This window comes from Callithrix jacchus, chromosome 22 (genome assembly GCF_049354715.1).
Source record: "Callithrix jacchus isolate 240 chromosome 22, calJac240_pri, whole genome shotgun sequence".
NCBI lineage: Eukaryota > Metazoa > Chordata > Mammalia > Primates > Cebidae > Callithrix > Callithrix jacchus.
This window is the reverse complement of record NC_133523.1, coordinates 18078215-18104554: the sequence shown is the minus strand read 5'-3', so window position 1 is coordinate 18104554 and position 26340 is coordinate 18078215. Positions and strand designations below refer to the sequence as shown.

Sequence of the window (26340 nt, the reverse complement as noted above, 5' to 3'; positions counted from 1 at the left end):
TCTTGGGACGACTCTAACAAGGGGGAGGGGAAGGAACGGCTGAATGGCCAGGACCGGTCAAAGCAGAAAATCTGAGAGGATCAAAAAAGGCTCTATCTACAGAAGACACTGCCTCCATCGTAGGAGAATGCCCACAGAAGGTTCTGATGACAACCAGCCTTGTCCCCAACAAATTGCCACCCAAGTAACTTTTCTGCACTGCAATGTTTCAACCAATTGTATTATCTTTGCGGTCAGTGGCTGGGTTTTATTCACTTCATGCCAAGCTACTCTATCCTTACGGCGAGTTTTCTCAAGTTTGGTTTTCTTTTTTTCTAATTGTTGCCCAAGCTAGTCTCGAACACCTGACCTCAAACGGTCCACCCACTTTGGCCCCCAAAAGGGCAGGGATTACAAATGTCAATGACTGCACCACTACCTAACTTTTCTATTTTTTGTAGAGATGGGAATCTCACTATGTTGCCCAAGCTGGTCTCAAACTCCTGGCTTCAAGCAATCCTCCTGCCTTAGCCTCCCAAAGTGCTGGGAGCCCTGCTCAAGTTTGGTTTTCAAGCAGCATCAACACCTAACCTGTCACAGGGGCAACCTCCTGGAAAGGTGAGGATGCTTCCTTCACCAAAGCACAGCACAGTCGCTGCCTCTGAGGCCCCAGGCCCCAACAACAGTGGTGTCACAGGGTCAAAAGTAAAGCCCCAGGCCAGGCATGATCCCAGCACTTTGGGAGGCCAAGGCAGGAGGATCACTTGAGGCCAGGAGTTTGAGACCAGCCTGAGCAACACAGAGAGATCCCATCTCTACAAAAAATTTAAAAACTCAGTGGAGGCCAGGCACAGTGGCTCACGCCTGTAATCCCAACACTTTGGGAGGCTGAGGTGAGAGGATCACTTGAGCCCAAGAGCCCAAGACCAGCCCTAGCAAAATAGTGAGACCCTGTTTCTACAAAAGTTTAAAAACTGGCTGGGTGTGGTGGAACATACCTGTAGTCCCAAGTTACTCGGGAGGCTGAGGTGGGAGGATCACTTGAGCCCTGGAGTTTAGGGCTACCCATGATCATGCCACTACACTCCAGCCAGGATGACAGAACAAGACACTGCTTCTTTCTTTCTTGGTGTCTCTCTGTCACCCAGGTTGGAATGCAATGGCACAATCTTGACTCACTGCAACCTCTGCGCCTCCCAAATTCAAGTGATTCTCCTGCCTCAGCCTCCCAAGCATCTGGGACTACAGGAGCATGTGTGCCACCACACCTGGCTAATTTTTGTATTTTTAGTAGAGACAGCATTTCGCCATATTGGTCAGGCTGGTCTTGAACTCCTGATCTCGTGATCTGTCTACCTCGGTCTCCCAAAGTGCTGCGATTACAGGCGTGAACCACTGCACCCGGCCAAGAGACACTATTTCTTAACAGAAAAGAAAGGTAGTTTCTAGAATACCATAGAGTCCACCTAGATCCAAATCCAGAGTGGCTGGGGAAACCCAGCCAAGCAGCAACGTCACTGCTGTCTACCCACAATCTTCCAGACCCCTCCAAGTCCAGGTTAGGACAAATGGGAGGGCCTGGCAGATCAAGCCCCCACACTTTGCATCCATTCTGCCCACGCCATCCCCTACCCCATCTACAGCAAAGAATTCCAAGCTTCCTTTGCTAAGAGGCGGAACTCAATTTCTCTGACCATCAGCTGCCAAATCAAACAGTCAATTTGGTAAATTCTGAGACTTGGCTGGAGCCATCTACCAACCACGCCACAGCACCAATGGCCCTGACTGAGGCCATGTGGTCAGTTCAGGGAGGCATTCAGCCCAGGACTCTCAGGGCCTTACCCAAGGACCAGGCCAACAAGCTGGTTCTTAGTCCCAGATGCTTCATCGCTGCCGCAAACTGATGATGCACCACAGCCATCACGAAAATCATGTGACTGACTTGGAAATGCTGAAAAGTATGAACGAAGAAACTATAACAACGGCAACATCTATCAGCAAATTTCGGCTGCCACTGCATATGCCAATTAAGAGAGAAATGGGCCCAGTGCAGTGGCTCATGCCTGTAACCGAGCACTCTGGGACACCAAGACAGGAGGACTACTTGAACCCAGGGATTTGAGACCAGCCTAGGCAACATAGTGGGACCCTTTCTCTACACCGTATTTTAAAATTAGCTGGATATGGTGGTGTGTACCTGCAATCCCAGCTACTCAGGAGGTTGAGGTGGGAAGATCACTTGAGCCCAGGAAGTCAAGGCGGCAGTGAGCCATTTTTGTGCCACTGTACTCCAGCCTGGGTAACAGAATGAGACACTATCTCAAAAAGAAAAGAGAAACGCAAGGTTGTAAACATACTCCACACCTCTTTTGACAATTTATAGTATCAGACAAAAAATATGAAAGATGTCAGAACAGCAAGGGTTCCTCAGAGGGTGCTTCACAGAACTGTCAACTATCCTCAATACCACCCCGAGTCCTTACAGGATAAACTGAGGCCAAGACGGAGGAAGCAACACCTCCTGAAAACTTAGATGTCACAGAAGGGACACCGAGGCTTGGGGAAAGGAGGTACAAGGTGGACATGGGGCCCTGCCAGCTAGGAGTTCTGCCTGTGTGGCCCAACAGCCAGCTTCCAGGGAGCAAGCAGGGAGGAAACTGTGCTGGTGGGGGCGGGACACCTGGGGAACCCTGCTCCAAGAGGAGCCAGATAACAAGGGCCAAACTGCCCGCCTGCCTCCTGCGGTGGGAAGCATGCAAACCCAGAGCCTTGAAATATGCTTGCTGCTTCTTTCTTGAGTGGCATTTTCCTTGCTGGGAAGAGGCTTTAGTATGAAAATGCTGATGTGTTATAAGGAACAGTGGAAATTTCACTAGAAATCACTTCCTTAAAATAGGAAGGTCTGGCTGGACACAGTGGCTCACGCCTATAATCCCAGCACTTTAGGAGGCCAAGGCGGGCAAATCATCTGAAGTCAGGAGTTCAAAACCAGCTTAGCCAACGTGATAAAACCCCAACTCTACTAAAAATACAAAAAATTAGGCCAGGCACGGTAGCTCACGCCTGTAATCCCAGCACTTTGGGAGGCCAAGGCGGGTGGATCACGAGGTCAAGAGAGCGAGACCATCCTGGTCAACATGGTGAAACCCTGTCTACTAAAAATACAAAAAATTAGCTGGGCACGGTGGCGCATGCCTGTAATCCCAGCTACTCAGGAGGCTGAGGCAGGAGAATTGCCTGAACCCAGGAGGCAGAGGTTGCAGTGAACCAAGATCGCACCATCGCACTCCAGCCTGGGTAACAAGAGCGAAACTCCGTCTCAAAAAATATATATATGTATATATTCGCTGGGCACAGTGGTGGGCACCTGTAATCCCAGCTACTCGGGAAGCTGAGGCAGGAGAACTGCTTGAACTCAAAAGGCCGAGGTTGCAGTGAGCCAAGGTTGTGCCATTGCACTTGAGTCTGAGCGACAGAGCGAGATCTGTCTCAAAAAGGGGGAAAAAAAAGAGAGAAGGTCTGAAATCTGTCAGACTACACAGCCTTAGGCTAGGTCCTCAGCAGATTCCACATGCATCACCCCCAAAGTAAGATGGGGGCCCCACAAGAGGCGGGACTCTGCCCACAGAGCCCACATATCCAATGCAGACTAGAATGTGGTTCTTCCCTCACACACAGCAGAGTGGCAGCACACATCAGGCTCCACATCAGCAGGCAGGCCCACAAACATGGGGCTAGCACACACTCCCTGCTCCATACTTCTTAGCTGTTGGTCCTTGAGAACCCAGCCATCCATCCCAGAGAAGTGCACTGCTCTCAGTGTGCTCCCAAGTCAACCACAAAGTCTATCTCCCCCAGTGTCACTGAAGCACAGCGCTGCCTAGACAACCCAACTTACATGCAAGACATCCCCTGGGAAACTGGTGTGGATAGGTGAAGGGACAGTACAGGCCACAAGAGGCAAAGATGGGCAGGGCCACAGGGGCAGGGATGTTAGTTCACTCATCCATTCAACTGGCTTTCACTGGGCCTGCCTTGCAGGGGACCCTCCTGCCTTCTCTTCCTCCGAGGAGGCCAACTGATCTCACCTCCCTGGCCCTCCCTTCCTAGGTCTCAAGGCACCTCAAGCAGCTCCAGGCCCTAACCCTTACACCGGCGCTAACATGCAGCCTGAGAGCCAGGCCTTGCCCGTCTCCATGCCCAGAATGGGGGCTGCTCATGCAGCCTCACCGTCAAGGCCTCTGCAAGTATCCACCAGGCATCACTGGGGCAGGAAGGGGAGGGCCTGACCCTCATCTGAGAAAGTTATCACCAGCCTCATGGATTCAAACTGCTAGAGAAAATCCCGCTTCTGAAAACTTTGGGGATACCAAGAGAATCATCTTTAATATGTTGACAAGAGGTTTTGTTACTGAAAGAGGAAACGGTGGCTAACGATTACTGAATTCTTTATTTGGAGCCAGGCGATGTGCCAGCACTTTACATGCCTGATTTCATTTAATCCTCATAACCACAGAACGAGGCACCGTCATCATACCCACAACTCACACAAAGGACTGTCATCATACCCACACTTCACATGACGGAACCCACCACCATGACCAGCACTTCACACAAGGCACTACCACCAATACCCACACCTGACAGATGAAAACACCAAGGTTAAGAAAAGTCAAGATGGTTGCCCAGGGCCACACAGTTAAGAAGTCAGATGGGAATCCAGACCCACGTCAGCCACCGCCTAGGCCCAGGCTTAAACCTGAACCACTGTACCACTGAGAACAATCTGACTCTGAGACAGTGCTAGCATTGGATCCTTCCCAAGGCTCTAGGAAAACTTCCTCTATCAAAGTTGTAGGTATCATCCAGGGCAGTGGCTCACACCTGTAATCCCAGAACTTCGGGAGGTCAAGGCAAGTGGATTACTTGATGTCAGGAATTCGAGACCAGTCTGGCCAACATGGCGAAACCCCATCTCTACTAAAATACAAAGATTAGCTGGGCTTGGTGGTGCGTGCCTGTAATTCCAGCTACTCAGGCAGCTGAGGCACAAGAATCATTTGAACCTGGGAGGCAGTTACAGTGAGCCGAGATTGCACCACTGCACTCCAGCCTGGGTGACAGAACAAGACACCATCTTAAAAAGAAAAAAAGATGTAGAGATCAGCACAGACCCAGGATTCCTCTATTCCTCCGAGTTAACCCACTACTGAATTGCTAGAAACTCCCAGGACTGAGCCCAGTTGTAAAAGGCATGAAAACCCTAAGAGTCCCATGGGCACATCCATGGGCATGAACAGCCACGTGGCCTCTGAGTCCCTGTCAGCCAGTGTACAAGATGCGGGAAGGGGCTGGAAGGATTGACAAATACTACCCGGCCGAGATCATAATCTCATCCTCATTTCCAGTGAGACACACGTGCATGCCAGTTACACACTTAGGGCACCACAGGAGCAAACCAGGGTCCCTCGGCAGAGGGACGTCCCTTCCTCCTTCCACTCAAATAGCACTCAGCGCTCACACATGTAAGGCAGTCAGCAGAGCAAGCACAGTCAAGGCGGAAGGGACAGGTCCCCTGGCAACTGAATGCAAGGATGGTGGAGGGTACAGGCCCTGAGAGACAGCCCAGGCCCAGCTAGGAGGGCTTCTGGAGTGGGCGGTAGCCAGGGTATATCCCAGCCCACTCCCACCCTAAGTCCCCAAATCAGGACCCTGTTGGGGTCTTGGTGATCACTAGACAGATACCAAGTCATTTTTACCCAAGTGGCAAATCCCCAAGGCTCTTTTCCTTCGGGTGACCACAACCCCTCCCCTCTCTCAAAACCAGTGTCACAGCGGGACACCCACCTGTCTTCTCCCTCGAACTCTGCCAAAAGAGCTAGAATTTGAAAACATTTGAGCAATGCATGAAACAAGGAAACTTCCTAAAACCAGCAAGCAGCAGCTGTTAGAATAATTCATGTGGTTGTTTCAGAGATGTGTCTTAACCGCTCTGGGTCTTTCTGGAATAGTGTCCAAAACCTCAAGCTGGAAAATCCTCAGAATCTAGAAAATGTGGGTTCTCAACTAGCTCTCAGGGCTCGGAGTTCACACTGAGCCTCTTCCAGTACCTCCAACTGCTAGAAAGAGCTTTCTCAGGCTAATCAAGTGTGTGTTCCACAAACGTCCAACCATCTCCTGCTATTTCGTTTGTAGGAACAGAATTAAACAAACTTTTCCAATCTATCGAGATGGTCCCTTGGATATTTCATTCTTTCAACTATTATCTGTCACACTTTCACCTAACACAAAGCATACAGTTTGGGGAGGGGTATACGAAAGGATGTATCAAGTTCTACACCTGCCCCCTGGAGCTGGCCTGTCAGACGGAGTCAAAGAGACATGCCCTCTTCATTCTTCATGAAGGTCCTGATGGTCACATGGGGCCTCCACACCCCACCCACTGCATCCTTAGCCCATCAAAGTGGACAATGACTGCCCAGGGCCAACAGCCAATTGTCCCTGAGCATCTCTCCAGGACCTAGCTCAGCGCCCCTAAAACCAAAGGCCCACAGTCTGAGGGCCTGTGTCACCCTCCAGTGCTTGTTCAGGGGCCACCACTACGACACCTCTCCTGCCGCCCTTTCTCTGAGTGCCCCAAAATTTGCATCATGACACCCTGCCCTGTTTCCCCCATGAGGCTCTAAGACCTTGGAGGGCAGGAATCTCCCTCACAACCAGACACCCCTGGGGCTCAGCACTGACCAAGCAGGCAAGGGACTCCAACAGTTGTCAAACAGATGAACTGTCCTCAGCCCCTGGTATCCAGTTAATCCCCACCCAATCTTCCTGCAGTGTCTCTGGCACCTGTCCCTGCTTTTTATTCTGTCAGACAAATCCAAGGCAGTATTAGCTCATGCCTGCCTTTTATCAATGGTCTTTCTTCTGCCCAATTCAAGTCAATATTCTCATGCTCAGAAACCTTTTGAGGGCTCTCCACACTTTGAGAGTGAAGTACAAACAGTCTCCTATTTAAGGACATCACCAATAATCACAACAACCTGTGCTTTCTGACCTTAGTTCCCAGTATGACTTTCATATATCCTGAGGTCCAGGAGGGTGAATGGCCAACTCCACCACCCCGCCAACACCCCTCTAGTGCAGTGCGCAGAGAAGCCCCTTCTCCACTAGAGCTATGGATATCCTGAGACTGAGAGAGCCAAGAAAAATCATTTCTATTCTCAGAATAGTGTGGGGGAGGGTGGGAGGAGGTAATCAGATGCCCCATCTTTTTCAGGTTCTGCCATGTAGTAATTCTATGTGTGCAGGACACTGGAGTAAGATGAGGCTACTCTCAGCCTTAGGAGCTGGCCAGGGGCAGGGGCCACCTAGCCACAAGGACGTCTGCACCACCGTCACTCATCCCAGACCACCAACTAAGCAGCTCTGCTTAGAGAATCCTATAGCCAGCAACACACATCTCTGGCACCGATCACTTCACTGTGTGGTGATTCAAAGCCAGGCTGCATTTCATTCCACGGGGCATCTGCTGGAGCAGTTAAGCTCTAAAATGTCAATGGATTGACATTAAAAAATAAGTTTTAGGCCAGGCGCAGTGACTCACACCTGTAATCCCAGCACTTTGGGAGGCCAAGGCAGGCAGATCTCCTGAGGTCAGGAGTTTGAGACCAGCCTGGCCAACATGGCGAAACCCCGTCTCTACTAACAATACAGAAATTAGCCAGGCGTGGTGGCACATGCCTGTGATCCCAGCTACTCAGGAGCCTGAAGCAGGAGAATCGCTTGAACCCTGGAGATGAGGTTGCAGTGAGCTGAGATCACGCCATTGCACTCCAACCTGAGCAACAAGAGCAAAACTCTGTCTCAAAACAAAAAAGAAGTTAAAAAAAAAACAAACAGCCAAGAGTGGTTCACAAACTCAGAAGACTGGTTAAACAGCTCAAAACAACTCCAATTTTCCCAAGCAATGTAAGTATCCTTTTCCCTAATGCAGTAAGCCAAGGCATCAGAGTAGAGAAGCTCCTTCATCTTAAACTTCACAGAAGGTGGGTGCAAGTCTCTGAGGGGCTCACTCAATGCTTTCTTCCCCAGGCAGCCACTGTCCACTTCTGCTGCCTTTTGCAACAGGGTCACCTGATCTTATCCCTGGAAAGTAAGAGGAACCCCCTCTGTATTGCCCAAGGGGGTGAGTAAGGCCGCCTGATGGTGCAAGCAGCAAGAAAGACCTTCCGTCCAATCCTGAGCCAAGATCCTGGGCCCTTCTGGAACCTGCTGCCACCCCACCCCAAACCATCTCTCATCTGAACAAAACATGTTCAATTCCCTTAACCAGGTCTCATTGAGCATCCCTGGCAGAGTGTGAATGCCTCGCTCTCGCCTGGGACTAACACAGTCGACCATCGGAGCCCAGCGGAGGACCTGACATTTAGCCGTCGTCTCCCGTCTTGATGGGCTGCTTTTTGTATCTTTAAATGGTCACCCATGTATCACCTGAAAGATGTCTACAAACTAAACACAACTACATTTTACAAGAGATGGGAACCTGTAACCCTAGTGCTTTGGAAGACTGAGGTAGGAGGACAGCTTAAGCCCAGGAGGTCAACGCTTATAGTGCATTATGCTCACCAGCAGGTGCACTCTGGCCTGGGTGACAGAGCAAGACCATGTCTCTTGGTAAAGAAAAAAAAAACAAACATACAGGGAAAAGTAGTTTTATGCTCTTAAAATGTAAAGCCAGCCAGGCATGGTGGCTCACACCTCTAATCCCAGCACTTTGGGAGGCTGAGGTGGGTGAAATCACCTGAGGTCAGGAGTTCAAGGCCAGCCTGGCAAACATGGTGAAACTCCATCCTACTAAAAATACAAAAATTGGCTGGGAGTGGTGGTGCACGCCTGTATTCCCAGCTACTTGGGAGGCTGGGGCAGGAGAATAGCTTGAACCCGGCAGGTGGATGTTGCAGTGAGCTGAGATCAAGCCACTGCACTACAGCCTGGGCAACAGAGTGAGACTGTCTCAAAAGAAAAAAAAAAAAGCCTAGGCACGGTGGCTCTCACCTGTAAATCCCAACACTTTGGGAGACCAAAGCAGGCAGGTAACTTAAAGCCAGGAGTCCAAGACCAGCTTGGCCAATATGGTGAAATCCAGTCTCTACAAAAAATACAAAAATGAGCTGGGCATGGTGGTGTGCACCTGTAATCCCAGGTACACTAGAGGCTGAGGCACAAGAACCATTTGAACTGGAGGTAGAGGTTGCTACTGCACTCCAGACTGGACAACAGAGCAAGACTGTTTCAAAACAACAGCAACAACAACAACAAGGCCCTGAGGAAGGAAACTGGCCAATGGACCTACACAAAGAAAGTAAGAAGGAAGCCAAAACAAAGCAAAACTCACCAAGCCACAAAGACATCAGTAAGAACAACAGAGATCAGAAAGTCTAACTCCAGGAGAAAACAGGGCTATGTCCTCATTCCTTCTGCAGGCCATTCCTCCTCCACCTGAGCCTCAATTTCCTGTTTGTGCCCAGTGTTGGGTACAGCAGAACCCAGCACACAGAACATAGTCACAGGTAGAATCCTAAGTTTGGCTGCTACCCAATTACCAAAAAGTTACATTTCCAACCTTATACAGGGACAAACGCCCACGCTCAGTATGTGTCAGTGTCTTTGCCCAAGAAAACTTCAAAAGCAGGCCAGGCCACTCCTACCACTGACACCTGAGGCCCCCACTCCCTCCCCAGACTTCAGCATAGGAAATGCGAATACAGTCGGAAAAGAGACAACAACAAAGACTCAACACTAAAAACTTGACCAAAAGTTTGGGGACGGGAGGCAAGAGACAGATGACCCACATACAAACTACCGAGAAGGTCAGTCCATCAAACAATCGTGTTAACAAACACCAAACACACCAGCAAACTCTTCCTGGGTTAGAGCAGGTATAAGAGAATCCTAGGAAAGTAGCTGACTACAGAATCCTCTAAAAGAACCACCATTGTAAGGGGCGGGCATGAACCCTCAGCAAACCCAGGGACACTACAGGAGACAACAGAAAACGAAGCTCAGTGTTCCGTCAATGATAAGCAAGTTCTGAGAACAGCACAGGCTTCACGAGTGACTGAACCAACTCAACTGATGCCTTCGAACCAAGAATTCAGTTCACCACTCTCCTACTTTCTCCAGCCACACTGAGCAACAGGGAAAAATGATCCTCTGTGGATGTGACGAAGGTGGTAACAGCAGTTTTTAAAACTTGCTGGCAGACTGAGCCTGTGCTAAACACACAAGAGAACTAAAAATCTGCTGTCACTACCACCAAAATCCACCAACTTGAAACCCCAGCAACAAGACAGATGCTCTTCGACTTACGATGGGTGTATTAGAATGCAACCCCATCGGGAGTGGAAAATACCGTAAGTGGAAAATGCATTTAACACAGCCATTAGTTGCATTTTACAATGATTCAGGTTACAATTTCTCAACTTCACTATGGTACGAAAGTGATCTACACTCAGAAGAATCAACACGCTAACTTCATAAATCAAAGGGAGCGCCTCGACTTACAAAGAGGTTACATCTGATAAACCCACCATAAAGTTGAAAAATTTTAAGTCAAAAAATCATAAACCGGAGGCCTACTTTACTGGGCTAAAACCTGCCCACCTCCAAGGTCAGGGGAAGCAGAGGCCTCTAAGGTAAGAATGTGTTGAGTACAGACACAGCCACTGACTCAAAGGTTGACTGCACAAAATGGCTGTGATTGGAGAAAAAGTTAAGTTGGTATTATATGTAGATATAGGGCCACAGGGTTTTTCACAGCCCTTCCAGATAATCTGACCAGAACTTCCCCCCTCCCCAGACAGTCTCACTCAGTTGCCCAGGTTAGAGTGCAATGGCACAATCTCTGCTCACTGCAGCTTCGACCTCCCTGGCTCAGGCAATCCTCCCACCTCAGCCTCGTGAGCAGCTGGGCCTATAGGTGTGTGACACCACACCTGGCTAATTTTTTGTTTGTTTTTAAAAGATGGGGGCACCGGGCATTGTGGCTCACACCTATAATCCTAGCACTTTGGGAGGCGGAGGCAGGTAGATCACGAGGTCAGGAGATCAAGACCATCCTGGCTAACATGGTGAAACCCCATCTCTACTAAAAAATACAAAAAAAAAAAAAAAAAAAAAAAAAATAGCCAGGCATGGTGGCGTGTGCCTGTAGTCCCAGCTACACAGGAAGCTGAGGCAGGCAAATTGCTTGAATTCAGGAGGCGGAGGTTGCAGTGAACCAAGATTGCAACCACTGCACTCCAGCCTGAGCGACAGTGAGACTGTCTCAAAAAAAAAAAAGAGAGAGAGAGAGATGGGGGATTGCTATATTGCCCAGGTTGGTCTCGAACTCCTGGGCTCAAGCAATTAGTCTGCCTCTGCTTCCCAAAGTGCTGGGATTACAGACGTGAGCCACCACACCCAGCCTTGACGTGACTCTTAGGCCTCCAAGTTGTTAGCTTGCAGTGGGATTCTGTTATAAAGAAAACCTAGCTCCTCAATCCAAGTGTTTCATTGTATGTGGTAACGGGGATGTGAGGTGTTCAAGAATCACCGTGTAGCTGTCATCTGTGAGGAGAAAGCTTTTTGGCTCTAAGGTAAATGGAGAGGCAAAGGTTGGAGTACCTCTGACTGCTTGTGGACACTTCCCACTTGTCCTCACAGCATCCTGTTAGGTCAAAGATACTGTGTCTCCACCAACAGAAGACAAAGCTGAGGCCAGGTGACCCACCCAAGGCTGAAGAGTGGTAAACTGCATGTCATCAGTGGCAAAGCCAGGTCTGTCCAACTCCAAGCTGGCTGGAGAGCTGTCAGTGTGGAAGGCAAGTCCAGCAGGATGAGATTCATTCTGGCACCCCCAGTTGCCACCGCAAGCACCATCAAACCACCAACTTCCAGCCCCAGACAGAGTCCACTCCGTGACAGGGACCCCTCTCAGTTCCTAGAGGAAGCCTCCCATGACAGATGTGCCTGGCAAACAGCTTCCAATCTCACAGATGAGAATCAGCAAGCCCCCGGGCCAGGAAAGAGATTGCCTCCTGGCTTGGGGCACAACCAAGCCAGGCATTCGGTATCATCAAGAAGGCCCCAAGGCAGCGGAAAAAATATACAAAGTCTGAAATCAGAAAGGCTGGGGAGGGTCCCACCTGCAGAAAAATGAGCAAGGTGATACTGGCAATTATCAGCCCCTGTAGGGGACTTTGCCTTCTTCTCAGGAACATGGGGCTAGGGGAATAGGCTGGGGCACAAAGCTGAGGCATGCACTCCAGCATGGCTCAAAGCGTGCATGAAGAAAGTGACAGTTTGCCATGAGCGTGGTGCCATCCCCCCACACAAGAGGCGGGCCTTTGAACTCTGGCTCATCTGTTAGTCACAACGGCACTCACTGAACTCCAACATATAGAAAACACAGGCACTGGGGTCGATCACTTGCACTTGTTATCTTACTCTAACACAGCCTTCCCAGGAAAATAGCAAGCACCCCCTTAACAGAAATGGAAAACGGGTGAGGTTCAACAAGGTCCTTCCCTAGGAAATGGCCAGGCAGAGCTAACACCAGGCTGTCTAAGGCAAAGCCAGGGCCGTCCTGGATGCCACTAGAGACAGGCTGCTCAGCAACAGGCATGTGGCCACACTTGGCAAAAAGGAGGTGTCCCTGGACTGGAAGTGGCCTCCTTGGCAGAGGAGAAGCTGCTGTGCCACCATAATGCCGCATTATTTTTGAAGTGTGTGCTCAAATGGACCACCTTATCGAGGCTGAGTTAAGGTTCAAGGTTCAAACCAGAAGATCTAACCAGCAAGTCAGGCCAGCCAGGCAGCACCAGGTCCTGAGATGGAACTGCAGGAGGAATGGCTGAGGGATTCTTCAACAAATCCTTCAAACAAGTAGCATTTCTCCCCAGTCCTGCACCACAGGCTGCACCCCTCCCCGAAGGCACAGCTACTGTCTTTGAAGCCAAACAGCAGGAAAGCCCTGAAGCTCAACTACCTCGCCCCTGACCCCTGCCCCAAAAACTCCCGCTTTGACTTGCAGAGAGCCTCCCTTTAGAGTTCTGCTCATCTCCTGCCAGCAAATCCTATCTTAGAAGCTAGCCTCCTGTATCCTCAGAAATTGCATGTCTTCGGCCCTTCCATATAAGGAACACTAAAATCTAGAAATCAGAACAGAAAGGCAAGTTCCCTGACAAACTCATATGTGAAACACGGGGTGCCTCTGGAGGCTCAGGAGAGACAAGGTGGGTTCAGCGCACAGAGATGCAACAAGAGGCCCTGGCAACTGCACAAACATGCAACATTCTCACCGAGGGCCCCTCTCTCCCACACCTAGAGGGTTTGGTGGATTCCCAATCACTTCCTGATACTACTAGCAGGTATTCTATTAGAGTAAATTCTTTTGTCTTCTAAAAGACTAACCTACATTTCCAACAAAAAGAGGTCACAAATACAGTCTGGAAAGCACAGGGTGGAGGAGGGGCAAGCCACCCACGGTCAGACACACTTGACAAAAAGAAGTCCCATCCTGTTTGCAGGGATGCTCAGGAGCCCATGCTCAAGCAGGACGTGTCCAGAATGAAACATCTGTTTCTGACAGTACAGGTCTCATGACTTCCGCCTCGATGCAACCACCAACCACTTCAAGATCTCTTCTACCTCAACCTTCTTAATATACTGCCTTCCTAATTCCATTCAAGGATATACCTGTGCACAGTTAGCACTTAAGTCCTGTTACCTGAAAGACCCAGCGTCTGAGGCCAGACTGTGGAGAGTCACCTCCTGAAACAGCTAACTCAAAAGCATCCATTCTAACAAACCACCACACTTAGCAGGCAGCATAGTTCTGTAAGCCTCAAACCATGGCACTGCAAACCCGTTCTTCTGGTTCTGCCACGCTTCCCAACCAGACAAGGGTTAGGACGAAATCCCAGGGATGCTCTCGTACCCCAGGACAGCTGTTCAAGAAGACTTCATCCACTCACCTATTTCATAATCTTCCTAGTTTTCTACAAGCATAAATTAACTCAATTATCGGGGGGAAAGGTCTAGAGAAAATAGCCCTGCCTGTTCCATTTGATGGCACAGAAACACTGGAGTCCAAGCAGGTAGTTCTCCAGACAAGCATCTGAGCTGCTCAGGCTCTGAGGTGTCAGCACATGCTGACAGTCCTTAACCAAATTCTGTCATAAGGGCGGTTACATTTTCTCTCTGTTGGGAACTGACATATCCAAGACTCTGCTGGTCATTCTTCATTTTCTCCTGAGAACAATAACCAAAAAAAAAAAAAAAAAAAAGCCAACATTTCAAAAATGGCTTTACAACTTTCCCAGCCACATTCTTCAGAGGCATCCTTTAGTCATCTGCTATCTAAGACCCCAAGAGGTCCCATCTGTGTGTCTCACTGGCCCCTGCTTTATCCCCTACAAGAGGGTCCACCTACTTGTTCTCTGACCCCAGTAGGAGAAAGACCCTTCTGGGCTCACCAGGTCACAGCGTCCTTCTCTCCTTGATCCCTGTAAGTTTCTGCACGTTTATAAGATTAATTACAATTCCTGGCCCACTAATCTCACTATAAACTCCACTGAGCAGGGATTCCTAGCACAGTGTCAGAGGCACAGTATGCACTCTGATATTTGTTGAATAAATGAATCTAGAAATCACTACCTGCAATGCCAGAAATTCACAAAATAAATGATGCAAAAAACAAGTCAGAGGAGCTACTACTGAAGAGTTGAAAATTAGAGTTCTTAAAACGTGTTTCATTACTCAAAAAAGGTTCCTCATTAAAAACATACACACCAGCTGGACATGGTGGCTCACACCTGTAATCCCAGCACTTTGGGAAGCTGAGGCGGAAGGACCATGAGGTCAGGAGTCAGAGACCAGCCTGACCAACATGGTGAAACCCCGTCTCTACTAAAAGTTTAAAAAATTAGCTGGGCATTGTGGCATACACCTGTAATCCCAGCGACTCAGGAGGCTGAGGGAGGAGAATTGCTTGAACCTGGGAGGCAGAACCCGGGAATTGCTTGAACCCAGGAGGTGAGATCGCACAATTGCACCCCAGTCTGAGCAACAGAGCAAGACTCCATCTCAAAAACAAAAAAACAAAACAAAACAAAACAACAACAAAAAATTTTGCTAATCCTAATGTAGAGACTTTTATTGACATTTTGGTAGAAACCCTTCCAGGATTTTTCCCTACTGCAAGTAGCATTAATTTTTTTCCCTATCAAAATATCAGATTGTAGGATTTGCCAAATGATAACACATTAATAGAGATGACTTGACATTTTAAAAAACTGTCATCTGAGTAGCTCATGCCTGCAATCCCTGCACTTTGGGAGGCCAAGCCAGGCAGATCACACAAGGTCAGGAGTTCGAGACCAACCTGGCCAGCATGGTGAAACCCCATCTCTACTAAAAATACAAAAATTAGCTGGGCACGGTGGCACTCACCTGTAGTCCCCACCTACTCAGGAGGCTGAGGCAGGAGAATAACTTGAACTTGGGAGGTGGAGGTTGCACTGAGCCGAGATGCACCACTGTACTCCTGGGCAACAAAGCGAGACTCTGTCTCAAAAAATAATAATAATAAAAGGCCAGGTGTGGTGGCTCATGCCTGTAATCCCAGCACTTTAGGAGGCGGGGTGGGTGAATCACTTGAGGTTGGGAGTTAGAGACCAACCTGATCAAGGGAGAAATCCAAAAGTCTCTACTAAAAATACAAAATTAGCTGGGTGTGGTGGCAGGCTCCTGGTATCCCAGCTACCTGGGAAGCTGAGGCAGGAGAATCGCTTGAACTCGGGAGGCGGAGGTTGCAGTGAGCGAAGATTGCGCCACTGCACTCCAGCTTGGGAAACAAGAGCAAAACTGTCTTAAAAAAAAAAAAAAGAAACCCACAATGCATCCAAATCACTAACACACAAGTCTTCCCATTCTTTACAGCCCTTCCAAGATGAGAAGCAATCTTCATAAAAACCAGCTTTGGAATTTAGGGGACAAATAAGAAATGAAAGATGAAGGAGGGGAGGGAGTAACTGAAGACAGAGGATCTAGAAAATCCCTTGGAAATTTCCCACACTCTATAAACTGTTTCCTCTAGAAAAGGGCCAACTTTTCTGAGTCCCAAGCTGAAGAACGAAATGCAAAGTGGCAACTAACTCTGGTTCCCGGCTCCTTAAAATCCAGCTGATAACGCTGCTCCACTAGAACAAAGCAGAGCTAGGATGGTGTCCCCATGTCACCAGATTATCCCCTACCTCCTCGAACAGAGGTGGCCTGGAGCCTGGACAAAAAAACAGCCTTGTGTTTTAGAAGCGCCAGGGAAATGCTCAGCGGGGTTTGGAAACTGCAGCATCTGTGGGTTCTGGAGCACCAAGAGCTGGCTCCTCAGCTCTGCCACTCTAAGAGGCGTCGAGCAAGCTGCCTGGCCTCCAGAAGCCCCAACTGCCTCATCTGTAAAGAGCAGATAATACTCCTCTACTCCCCGTCGGATTGTTATGGGCACCGAATACGTCTGCGCAAGGAGCTTAAAACATAGTAGGGCTAGTATGAGCTATCAGCCCTCCTCCACAGCTTGTGGTCAGGTCTCACAAGCTACTGTTCTTAGCATGTTAACTGGTGCCGGCAAACATTATTTCTTGTAATCTAGTTTAAAAGAAAACTTGTAACGACTACAAGAAGAATAAGTAAGTCAAGAGGACAAGTAAGTCCAAGACTGAGACACCGGCACAGAGGGCTGTCTGTCTCTCAGTTTCTGTGCTGCCACAGCCAGGAGGTGTCACTGTGTGAATGGGCACACAGAACCAGAGATGTAACCAGCCCTGTGTACTCGAAGCAAACTGAAAGAAGTAAACCGGTAGGAAGACAGAAAATTAAAGGCTCAAGTGACTCACTCGGACTTTGATCTAAAGAATTCAAAGCTCTTAAGATAAGGATGAACTATACACATGAAGACGTTAAGTCAGACCTACAAAATTTTGCCCTGTGCAAAATTCTCAGGGCAGGGCAGAAACAAGCACCTAAGGGTTGTCATTCACTTACTAAGGGAGGGGTCACCATTCATTTCTGGGTCCCAGTGTGCGCACACTCCAAGTGTCCGTCAGGCTCTCAGCCTGGGCCCTGCCCATAAGCCTTTCCTTGTTGAAGTGATCAATTCCGATTCTTGGCAATAATCCCTTTAAAAGGCCAGCTGCCGCTGTCTAGTCACTGATGCCGACCCACTCCAGGTGGGAAAAAGAAATCAATGAAGCAACCGCCTAGATGGGGAGGCAAATTTAAAGTGTCGGGCCTTGAGATAGGCTGGAGATCAGAGAGGGGGAAGGGTCCCGCGGCTCCCAGGGGTCAGGCAGGAAGGGCGCGAGAGGGGGAGGGCCGGCCCTCCAGGCGTGGGCGCGCGGGGACTCTTATTCTGACACGGGATCCGCCGCCGCCGCCGCCGCCGCGGGGTTCAGCGCTGCTGCCCTGCCCGCCTGGGACCCCCGCCCTCGAGCGGGACCCCCGCCCCGCGCGCCCACGTGCCGCCTGCCCGCGGCCCCCACCCGTCCCGACTGCTCGGAAGAGGCGCCTCGCGGCCCAGCCCTTCCCCCGACCCCGCAGGAAGCGCAAGACGGAAGCGGGGCGAAGCCGCGACTTTCCGGGACCCCCGCCCCGCGCGGCCCCCACGTGCCCGGGCCGCCTCGGGGCGAGGAACTTTCCAGGGCAGCGCAGAGAAGACGCTCCCAGAATACAAGGAGTAGAACTCGCTCGCTCTCACTTTTCCACGCTCTTACAGTGGTCCCTCACAGCCCCCCGAGGCCCCGACCCTTCGCGGCCCGCGCCGCTCCAGTCTCAGCCGCACGTCCCCGGCCCCCGCCCCCCGCCAAGTTTGGTCCAGAACTTACCGGGCCGCGGGTCGGCGGGGCCCTAGGGCAGCGCGCGGGTTCGTGGGGCTGCGGGGCCGGGGTCGCCCGCGGGGCCGGGCGGCGGAGGAGCCGGGGGCGCCGGGCCGCGCGCGCTCGTTCCGCCTGTGGGGCCGCCCGGGCCCGCGGCGCTCGCTCCGCCGGTCCGCCCGCCCGCCCGCGCCGCCGGCCAGATAATGCGCCCCTCGGCCGCACACATGGAGCCCGGCGCCGGCGTCACCGCCCGGGACATGCGCACCAGGTCAGCGCGCCCGGCCCGCGGCCCCCAAAACACCGGGGAGCTCTTAAAGGCGACGCCGCCCGCCCGCGCCCGGCTGGGCGGGGCCCGGAGACCGAGGGGCGGGGCCGAACGAGAAGGGAGGAGCTCGTGGGCGGGGCTCAGGGCGTATAAGGCGGGCCCCTGATCGAAGGGGCGGGGTCAGCCGGTCCCGCCCCGGAAGCACCGCCCCTCTTCGGCGCGCTCCCACGCGACACCTCGCTGGGCGCGCTGGTTTCCCACGCCGGCTCCGGCTGGCTCCCTCCCTGGAGAGTCCCAGCGCCCTCCACAGGCCGAGGGGTCGTCGCCAGCTCACCGGCGGCAGAGTCGGGCGGGCCGCACCCAGGGCTGACTCACACGCGCTCACTGCTGACCTCGCGCCAGCTGAGCTGGGCGACCTCAAGCAACTCAGGGTTGCCTTTGAAACGCGAGTTAGAATGTCACCCCAGCGGGGTCGTCACGCAGAAGCTCTTCTCCGGGAACTTCGGCCCCGGTGTCTGTGGGGAGGGCGGGGTGTGGATCGGCTGAACGATCACTTCTCCAGCGCAGTGAACAGAGTTTTACAAAGAAATCTCCAGACCCACCCACCTTAAGACACTTGGGGATAACTGCTCTCCCTCTCCAGTTACCTCCCAATCTGCCCTCGTGCCTCTGGGAGGTGAACCCCCCTCAAGAAAGCAAATCTGCACCCTTCCCTCTCCAGTGACAAGGCGGAAACACAGGAGACAGAATGAAAACCTGAAAGAGAATGGACTTTGGAGATGTTAAACTACATAAAAGCAAAATACAACTTTATCAAGTTCATTGAAAATCTAGTACCACAAGGCGGCTCTCAATACCAAAATCAGGTTCTGAAGAATCCCCAAAACCGCCTCTCTTCACGTTGTTTTAAAACAAACAATTCCTGATAGGACACCTAGACTCCTGAAGAGTGGTGACAAAATGTTTCATCATATATCCTAATACATCTATATGTACAACTGAAACAAAAGTTTCACCAAACATAAATTTACCACATGCAAGGTACTGTTATCTTCCATTCTGCTTCATTTGAAAAGAGAATCAAGGTAACACCTACCAATGGCTGGGTCTCAACCGTAAACTGAAAAAACACTTCATATAGAACAAGTTTTACAAAACTTTTTTTCTAAAAAGAAAAAAATAATTATTTTTCTGCTGTATGTCATCTTAAACAGAAAGTTCAAAAAAAGCTGCTTTCAGCGGGTGTGGTGATTTATGCCTGTAATCCCAGCACTTTGGGAGGCCAAGGTGAGTGGATCATGAGATCAGGAGTTCAAGACCAGCCTGACCAACACGGTGAAACCATCTCTACAAAAAATACAAAAATTAGCCAGGCGTGGTGTCACCCACCTGTAATTTCAGCTACTCAGAAGGCTGATGCAGAATTGCTTGAACCCAGGAGGCGGAGGTTGCAGTGAGCCAAGATTGCACCACTACACCCCAGCCTGGGCAACACAGTGAGGCTCTGTCTCAAAAAAAAAAGGCCAGGTGTGGTGGCTCACACCTGTAATTCCAGCACTTTGGGAGGCCAAGGTGGGTGGATCATGAGGTCAAGAGATCAAGACCATCCTGGCCAACAAGGTGAAACCCCATCTCTACTAAAAATACAAAAATTATCTGGGTGTGGTGGCGCATGCCTGTAATCCCAGGTCCTCGGGAGGCTGAGGAAGGAGAATCACTTGAACCCGGGAGGCGAGGTTGTAGTGAGCGGAGAATGCGTCACTGCACTCCAGACTGGCAACAGGAGCAAGACTCTGTCTCAATAAAAAGAAAAAAAAAATCTGCTTTTTAATTCTGTGTTGAGTTCTACATACAATTGTTAACTTTTTGTAGTTGATTTCCCTCCCACACATATACCCCAAAATCTTCCCAGTACTTAATGCAGCATCAGGTACAACCTCCAATAGGCCTAAAGAGAATTCAACCTAAAAGTGATACAAAATACAAATTGTTGACCCCCCCATCACTTTCTCTGACCCAGTTATGTCAGTAACTTGCTTTGCTACAAAGAAATTCATTGTTTCCTATATCTAAAAAAGGGAAAAAAAAAAAAAGAAATTCAAAGTTCAAATTCAGAAACCAAACGAACAAAACAGTCTTATTCTCAAACAGGTGACTTGGTACAGGAATTCAGAGAGCTCCCTGGTCCCAAGTGCAAGTATAGTTTAGGGCAAATATCCAGGTTTTTCACGCTAACTTGGTGGCTGCATATTTTGAAAACTGCTTTATGCTACAATGATGAATCAGATGATGTATATTAAAGCAATACAAGCAAAATATTATCTCACTGCTCCTCACCTGGGTCTTGATTAATGTCAATTTAATTAACTACAAACAGAGCAAAGTGTAGTCAGGTGGGAGACCTGAGACTTGAGACATACAGATTCCAGAGTTTGAGCTGGCAAGCCCTATGTGAGTCACCAAGGTGACAACCACCTTTTTTTTTTTTTTAAAGAGGGAGGCATCAACTGCAACATATTAATGACACACCCCTGTGGACTTAGGGGTGCACTGGTGAAAAGTGGATTGCTCCAGAGAGAAATGCCAACTTCTCAGATGGGAAAGTCAGGTGGGAAGTAGGAGGGTTGGGGGGTATGCTGGTGGGGTGAAATAGCTACAGGGCTACAGGGTTTATTCTGTCATAGGACAAGAGGGGCCAGGAGGGTAGATGGATAAGTAGCAGTGAATCCGGATCTGCCTGGGGTCCCATAGGCTCAGGCTGGGTGAATGCTGAGGCTGTTTGGATTAAAGACCTTTCTGCCTCAGTGCCCAGTGCTGGACTAAACAGCAAATAGTTCAGCTGGGTAATTATGAAATATGATGCAATCACCTTCAGATGCCATTCTAAAGCTGAAGAAACTCTAATTAAGAGACGACTAGGGCCAGAACCATGTTTTCTAAAAGTTTTCTCTTTGCTTTGAAAACAAGATACTCAATACTTAGTGACAGCTGGGTACAGTGGCTCACATCTGTAATCTCAGCACTTTGGGAGGCTGAGGCGGGTGAATCACCCGAGGTCAGGAGTTTGAGACTAGCCTAGTCAACATGGTGAAATCCCAACTCTACTAAAAATACAAAAATTAGCTGGGGACAGTGGCTCACGACTGGAATTCCAGGCAGGAGAATTGATTGAACCTGGGAAGCGGAGGTTGCAGTGAGCCCAGATTATGCCACTGTACTCCAGCCTGGCAACAGAGCGAGACTCTGTCTCAAAAAAATACAAAAATTAGCTAGGCATGGTGGCATGCACCTGTAATCACAGCTACTCAGGAGGCTGAGGCAGGAGAATCACTGAACCCAGGAGGTATAGGCTGCCGCAAACCAAGATCACGCTACTGTACTCCAGCCTGGGTGACAGAGCCATCAGATTCCATGTCAAAAAAAAAGCAAACAAACAAAACTTAGTGATAGCAGTTGTTAATAATGTACTTTCAAAACACCTGTTATTTAGTTAAAATTCTCTTCCAGGCTGAGCACAGCGGCTCACAACTGTAATCCCAGCACTCTGGGAGGCCAAGGTGAGAGAATCACTTGAGGCCATGAGTTTGAAACCAGCCGGGATGACACAGTGAGATCCCATCTCTGTAAAAAAGGAAAAATTGGCCTCTCAGCTCCCCTTAATCACACAAGTCCAGTGTGTGCTTGGCATGTTTTCAGGGAGGCAAAGAAAGGCTCTCCTAATGCACAACAGAACCGCCTAGAATGGCCTCCGTATTCTTAGGAGTATGACAGTTTTGGGGTAAAAACATTAAAAAAAAAAAAAAAAGAGGCCAGGCTTGGTGGCTCATGCCTGTAATCCAAGCACTTTGGAGGCCAAGGCAGGCGGATCACCTGAGGTCAGGAGTTCAAGACCAGCCTGACCAACATGGTGAAACTGCATCTTAAAAAAAAAAAAGAAGGCCGGGGGGCCGGGCACAGTGGCTCACGCCTGTAATCCCAGCACTTTGGGAGGCTGAGGCGGGTGGATCACAAGGTCAAGAGATTGAGACCATCCAGGTCAACATGGTGAAACCCCGTCTCTACTAAAAATACAAAAAATTAGTTGGGCACGGTGGCGCGTGCCTGTAATCCCAGCTACTCAGGAGGCTGAGGCAGGAGAATTGCCTGAACCAGGAGGCAGAGATTGCAGTGAGCCGAGACCGCACCATTGCACTCCAGCGTGGGTAACAAGAGCGAAACTCCGTCTCAAAAAAAAAAAGAAAAAAAAAATTAGCCAAGCAGGCAGCTGAGAGAGAAGGATCACTCAAGCCTAGGAGTGAGTGAGGCTGCAGTGAGCCATGATTGTGGCACTGCACTATAGCCTAGGTGACAGAGTGAGACCCTGTCTCAAAACAACAACAGAAAAAAATCTTCCAAATTCATTGTAAACTTCGTTGTCTTTCATATACCACATCCCACTAATAATAGATAGGCCACTTTCTACCTTAACCACAGGAAAATAGTCTAATCTTTCAAGTGTACTCACAGCTTCTAAACACCACCTGAGCCTGTCCCTACACAACTCAGGGACTGAAGAAGAGAAACTGGGGTCAAACTCCATGTTCATGTCTGTTTTTATAGCAGAAATTGGCCAAAGGCTCCAAAGTCGTGTGAAACTACAGAAAAAGAGTAGCATCACCTACTGAATGTTCAAGGTACTATACTTGAACAGAAATCAGAAAATTTCTTTGAAGTTCTTGGTGGACAACATACAAGATGACTAACGTGATAAACGCTGATTGGCAACTGAGAGACCACTCATCCCAAGGGTTCTGCAGCCCAAGAAGCTTACAGGCATCTACTCCAGAAGCTGACAGGCTGGTGCCACCGAAAGACACAAAATGATTTCAATACAGAAAATGCATTCATAAGAAAGACTGAGGAATTGGCCGGGCACGGTGGTTCATGCCTGTAATTCCAGCACTTTGGGAGGCTGAGGCAGGCAGATCACAAGGTCAGGAGTTTGAGACCAGCCTGGCCAACATGGTGAAATGCTGTCTCTACTAAAAATACAAAAATTAGCTGGACACGGTGGTAGGCACCTGTAATCCCAGCGACTCAGGAGGCTGAGGCAGGAGAACTACTTGAACCTGGGAGGCAGAGGTTGCAGTGAGCCAAGATGGAGCCACTGCACTCTAGCCTGAGCGACAGAACAAGGCTTTGTCTCGGAAACAAAACAAGAAAGACTGAGGAATCAGAGAGGAAGGGACAGCTTCCTTCCCAGAGGGGTCTGGGAAATCTTTGTGGATTGACATTTGAGCCAGCTCTTAAGGGATGAGTTATGATGAGTGTCCCAGGCATTAAAAACAGCAGAGGCGGGTGGCTCACGCCTATAATCCCAGCACTTTGGGAGACCGAGGCGGGTGGATCACAAGGTCAAGAGATCGAGACCATCCTGGTCAACATGGTGAAACCCCGTCTCTACTAAAAATACAAATCATTAGCTGGGCACAGTGGCACGTGCCTGTAGTCCCAGCTACTCGGGAGGCTGAGGCAGGAGAATTGCCTGAACCCAGGAGGTGGAGGTTGCGGTGAGCCGAGATTGCGCCATTGCACTCCAGTCTGGGTAACAAGAGCGAAACTCCGTCTCAAAAAAATACATTAAAATAAAATAAATAAGATACAAATAAAAACACAAAAACTCAGCCGGGTATGGTGGCATGTGCCTGTAGTCCCACCTACTCGGGAGGCTGAGGCAGGAGAATCACTTAAACCCAAGAGGCAGTGAGAAGAGATGGTGCCACTGGACTCCAGCCTGGCCAAAAATAAGAAGTACACACATGCACAAAAAGTACACATTTTTTTCTTTTAATTACCCTTATGAAAAAAGAGCACTAATTACTTTCTTTTTTCTTTCTTTTTTGAGACAGAGTCTTGCTCTGTTGCCCTGGCTGGAGTGCAATGGTGTGATCTCAGCTCGCTCCAACCTCCACTCCTGGGGGTCAAGTGATTCTTGTGCAGAAGCCTCTGGACTAGCTGACACAACCGGCGCGTGCTACCACAGCAGCTAATTTTTGTATTTTTAGTCAAGACAGTGTTTCACCATGTTGGTCAGGCTGGTCTCAAACTCCTAGCCTCAAGCAATCCTCTGCCTCCCAAAGTGCTGAGATTACAGGCAGGAGTCACCACTCCCTCTCCTACTTCCTGTACTTTGCATTTTTAGTACCCTAAAGTTTACAACTGTTTTCATTAAGTTTAGGGACAATATAACAACAATCTCTAAGGGACAATCATTTTAAAGTTTATTTTACCCCAAATTCATGTTTACATGGTGAGATGACAATGAAATTGGCTGGGAAAGGAAAGGAAAAGATTAATTAAGTGATTTTTATTTCCTTAATACTTTGATACTCTTGATTCTTTCTTCAGGGAGGGACCAGAAAATAGTTACAGGGACTCTTACAGTGATGCTTTATGAAAAATACAATACTTCCAATGCATTACCTCTGCTACAAGGGGCATCTTTGCATTCATGACATTCTCACACTAGATCAGGAGTCTGTGGGACACAGGTCAGCAGCCCCTGTAGTCCCCATCCCCATTGTTCATGCTGAAAAGCTCTGTAACTCTCTAGGGATGGTCCACTTTGTCAACCTGTGTTTGTTTTGAATGTCATTTCTAACCACTATTCCTTACACTGAGTGTTTCTGCAGCGCGGGGTTCAGGCTCCATCTGCAGTTAGGCAGACTCTGTCCAGAGTGAGTCACTATGTGGCCCTGGCGCTGTCCTGCTTCTCCAAGGTTCTGAGCAGGAATGCTCCCCTAAAGGGTTAAGTACAAACTGCTAGAAAGGGCTGTCCTGAACCGGAAGTGTATCTCCCACTCTGTCTTCATCTGCCATGTGTCACTAGTTGGCAAGGAATATCTCTTTTGTGTCTACATATGGTTTCTAAAAAAATCCCACCTAACTTGGATCAATTTTAGTTAGGAAGTAAACTGTTTCCTATGAATTAAAGATTTCAGAAACCTACCAGGTAAAACAAAAAGGCTACATGACAGCCTCGAGTCTAGAGATCAGCCTATTCAACCTGCGGAGCATAGAGTTAGTCACATCATCGGTTAATAAATGTCCTTGGTTGGACATGCAGAAAAACATTATTTTCAAAACTTGGCATCTATTTCACACCCTACTCCCCATTTGTTAAATGATAGATCTTCCAACTTGGGAAAACATTCCTTCCAAATTTTTTCCTAACAGGATGCGTACTCCCCAAACCCCCATTTATAGTGAAGTGCCCATAATTTATTTTTAAAAACCAGGTGGAGTGCCTTTCTAGTTTGTTTTCTCTTTCACAGCTTGATAATAAACAACCATGCCCTCTTGCATGCCCACATAATCAATTCTATATCTAACCAACTCCTGTTTTGGGAAGAGTAAGATATTTATTTCAAATTTAGGTCAAAAAGTTAACCTTGAATAGAGACAATTTGAGAGGTTAACTATAAAGGCTAAACTCTGAAACTGCAGTGAAAGTTTAAAAATTGGCTGGGCAAGGTGGCTCACACCTGTAATCTCAGCACTTTGGGAGGCCCAGGTCAGCAGATCATTTGAGCCCAGGAGTTTCAGACCGGCCAAGGCAACATGGCAAAACCCCCATCCCTACAAAAAAGAATACAAAAATTAGCAGGCTTGAGCTTGGGAGGTCAAGGCTGTAGTGAGCTGTGTCACTACTTACTGCCACTGCACTCCTGCATGGGCAACAGAATGAGACCCTGCCTCAAAAAAAAAAAAAAAGAAAAAATATAAGGTTTTGGGTTTTTTTGTTTGTTTGTTTTTTTCTTTTTCTTTTTTTTTTTTGGTTTTTTTTTTTTTTTTTTAGATGGAATCTCACTCTGTAGTCCAGGCTGGAGCACAGTGGCATGATCTTGGCTCACTGCAACCTCTGCCACCTGGTTCAAGCAATTCTCCTGCCTCAGCCTCCTGAGCAGCTGGGATTGTAGGTGCCTGCCACCCCGCCAAGCTAATTTTGTATTTTTAGTAGAGATTGAGCTTCTCTATGTTGGCCAGGATGGTCTTGAACTCCTGACTTCGTGCATGATCTACCCACCTTAGCCTCCCAAAGTGCTGAGATTACAGGGGTAAGCCACCGCACCTGGCCTAATTTTTGTATTTTAGTAGAGACGGGGTTTCACCATGTTGCCAAACTCCTGACCTCAGGTGATCTGCCCA

General features: G+C 49.1%; 1 protein-coding gene and 1 non-coding gene across 26 annotated transcripts in view; one reads left to right on the top strand and one right to left on the bottom strand.

Moving 5' to 3' along the window:
* GATAD2A (GATA zinc finger domain containing 2A) overlaps window positions 1-26340 on the bottom strand; it is a 118389-nt gene that overhangs the window by 80236 nt on the left and 11813 nt on the right. For 5 of the 25 annotated variants that reach the window (XM_035286111.3, XM_035286109.3, XM_035286112.3 and 2 more), the window contains exon 1: window positions 17898-18242. The exons of 17 other annotated variants lie outside the window; for them this stretch is intronic. The gene's annotated coding sequence lies outside the window, so the exon portion shown is untranslated. Of the gene's footprint in view, window positions 1-17897; window positions 18243-26340 lie in introns of those variants that run through there. 3 more of the 25 variants (XM_078361888.1, XM_078361893.1, XM_078361895.1) reach the window with 1 other exon arrangement.
* Window positions 21794-21926, top strand: LOC118150371 (small nucleolar RNA SNORA64/SNORA10 family). Its single transcript, XR_004738478.1, has one exon. It is a non-coding gene; the product is annotated as a small nucleolar RNA SNORA64/SNORA10 family (small nucleolar RNA).